This window comes from Triticum urartu, chromosome 2A (genome assembly GCF_056163025.1).
Source record: "Triticum urartu cultivar PI428250 chromosome 2A, HENAU_Tu73, whole genome shotgun sequence".
Lineage (NCBI taxonomy): Eukaryota > Viridiplantae > Streptophyta > Magnoliopsida > Poales > Poaceae > Triticum > Triticum urartu.
The window spans coordinates 54,939,627-54,942,628 of NC_141874.1; positions in this window are offsets into that span (position 1 = coordinate 54,939,627).

Genomic DNA, 3,002 nt, shown 5'->3' on the forward strand with positions numbered 1-3,002 from the left:
TGGCTCGAGGCCATAAAATCCGAGAGAGGATCCATGTATGGAAACAAAGTGTAGACTTTGACAAAACAGCTCGATGGTCGTGAGGCTGTTGAGTACAGATGGATTTTAAAAGGAAGACGGACAATGATGGTAAATGTCACCATTAAGAAAGCTCGACTTGTCGTTAAGATGTTTTCCGACAAGTTCAAGGAGTTGACTACGATGAGACTTTCTCACACGTAGCGATGCTAAGAGTCTGTTGGAATTATATTAGCGATTATTGCATTATTTATGAAATCTTGCAGATAGGATGTCAAAAACCATTGTTTCCTCACGATTTTCTTGAGGAAAGGTTGTATGTGATACAACCAGGAGTTTTTAACAATCCTGAAAGATGCTAATAAGTATGCAAAGCTCCAGCAATCCTTCTAAGGACTGGAGTAAGCATCTCGGAGTTGGAATGTATGCTTTGATGAGATGATCAAAGATTTTGGGTGTATACAAAGTTTATGAGAAACTTGTATTTCCAAATAAGTGAGTGGGAGCACTATAGAATTTCTGATAAGTATATGTTGTTGACATATTGTGGATCAGAAATGACGTAGAATTTCTGGAAAGCATATAGGGTTATTTGGAAAGTGTTCTTTAATGGAAAGCCTAGATTAAGCTACTTGAACACCGAGCATCAAGATCTATAAGGATAGATCAAAACGCTTAATGGTACTTTCAAATGAGCACATACCTTGACATGATCTTGAAGGTGTTCAAGAAGGATCAGTCAAAGAAGGAGTTCTTGCCTGAGTTGTAAGGTATGAAGTTAAGACTTGAAGCTCGACCACAAATGAGCACATACCTTGACATGATCTTGAAGGTGTTCAAGAAGGATCAGTCAAAGAAGGAGTTCTTGCCTGAGTTGTAAGGTATGAAGTTAAGACTTGAAGCTCGACCACGGCAGAAGAAAGAGGAAGGACGAAGGTCGTCCCCTATGCTTTTGTCATAGGCTCTATACGGTATGCCATGCGGAGTACCGCACCTGATGTGTGCCTTGCCACATATCTGGCAAGAGGGTACAAAGGTAATCTAGGAGTAGATCACCAGATAGCGGTCTAAATTATCCTTAGAGGAATAAGGATATGTTTCTCGGTTATGGAGGTGATAAAGAGTTCGACGTAAAGAGTTACGTCGATGCAAGCTTAACACCTATCCGGATAGCTCTGAGTAGAGATACCGGATACGTATAATGGAGCAACAATTTAGAATAGCTCCAAGTAGAACAATTATTTGAAATGGCTCCAAATATAGCGTAGTAGCTGCATCTACAAGATGACATAGAGATTTGCGAAGTACATACGGATCTGAAAGATTCAGACCAGTTGACTATAACATCTCTCACAAGCATAACATGTTCAAACCCAGAACTCATCGAGTGTTAATCACATGGTAATGTGAACTAGATTATTGACTCTAGTAAACTCTTTGGGTGTTAGTCACATGGGGATGTGACCTTGAGTGTTAATCACATATCGATGTGAACTGGATTATTGACTCTAGTGCAAGTGGGAGACTGTAGGAAATATGCCCTAGAGGCAATAATAAATTAGTTATTATTATTATATTTCCTTGTTCATGATAATCGTTTATTATCCATGCTAGAATTGTATTGATAGGAAACTCAGATACATGTGTGGATACATAGACAACACCATGTCCCTAGTAAGCCTCTAGTTGACTAGCTCGTTGATCAATAGATGGTTACGGTTTCCTGACCATGGACATTGGATTTCATTGATAACGGGATCACATCATTAGGAGAATGATGTGATGGACAAAGACCCAATCCTAAGCCTAGCACAAGATCATGTAGTTCGTATGCTAAAGCTTTTCTAATGTCAAGTATCATTTCCTTAGACCATGAGATTGTGCAACTCCCGGATACCGTAGGAGTGCTTTGGGTGTGCCAAACATCACAACGTAACTGGGTGGCTATAAAGGTACACTACAGGTATCTCCGAAAGTGTCTGTTGGGTTGGCACGAATCGAGACTGGGATTTGTCACTCCGTGTAAACGGAGAGGTATCTCTGGGCCCACTCGGTAGGACATCATCATAATGTGCACAATGTGATCAAGGAGTTTATCACGGGATGATGTGTTACGAAACGAGTAAAGAGACTTGCCGGTAACGAGATTGAACAAGGTATCGGGATACCGACGATCGAATCTCGGGCAAGTATCGTACCGCTAGACAAAGGGAATTGTATACGGGATTGATTAAGTCCTTGACATCGTGGTTCATCCGATGAGATCATCGTGGAACATGTGGGAGCCAACATGGGTATCCAGATCCCGCTGTTGGTTATTGACCGGAGAGTCATCTCGGTCATGTCTGCATGTCTCCCGAACCCGTAGGGTCTACACACTTAAGGTTCGGTGACGCTAGGGTTATAGAGATATTAGTATGCGGTAACCCGAAAGTTGTTCGGAGTCCCGGATGAGATCCCGGACGTCACGAGGAGTTCCGGAATGGTCCGGAGGTAAAGAATTATATATAGGAAGTGCTATTTCGGCCATCGGGGCAAGTTTCGGGGTCACCGGTATTTTATCGGGACAACCGGAAGGGTCCCGGGGGTCCATCGGGTGGGGCCACCTGCCTCGGGGGGCCACATGGGTTGTAGGGGGTGCGCCTTGGCCTATATGGGCCAAGGGCACCAGCCCCAAGATGCCCATGCGCCAAGAATCAAGGGAGAGGAAGAGTCCTAAAGGGGGAAGGCACCTCCGAGGTGCCTTGGGGAGGAGGGACTCCTCCCTGGCCGCACCCTTCCTTGGAGGAAGGGCCAAGGCTGCTCCTCCCCCCTCTCCCTTGGCCCTATATATAGTGGGGGGAAGGGAGGGCAGCCCAACCTAAGCCCTGGCGCCTCCCTCTCCCTCCCATGACACATCTCCCTCCTCCCACAGCGCTTGGCGAAGCCCTGTTGGAATCCCGCTACTTCCATCACCACGCCGTCGTGCTGCTGGATCTCCATCA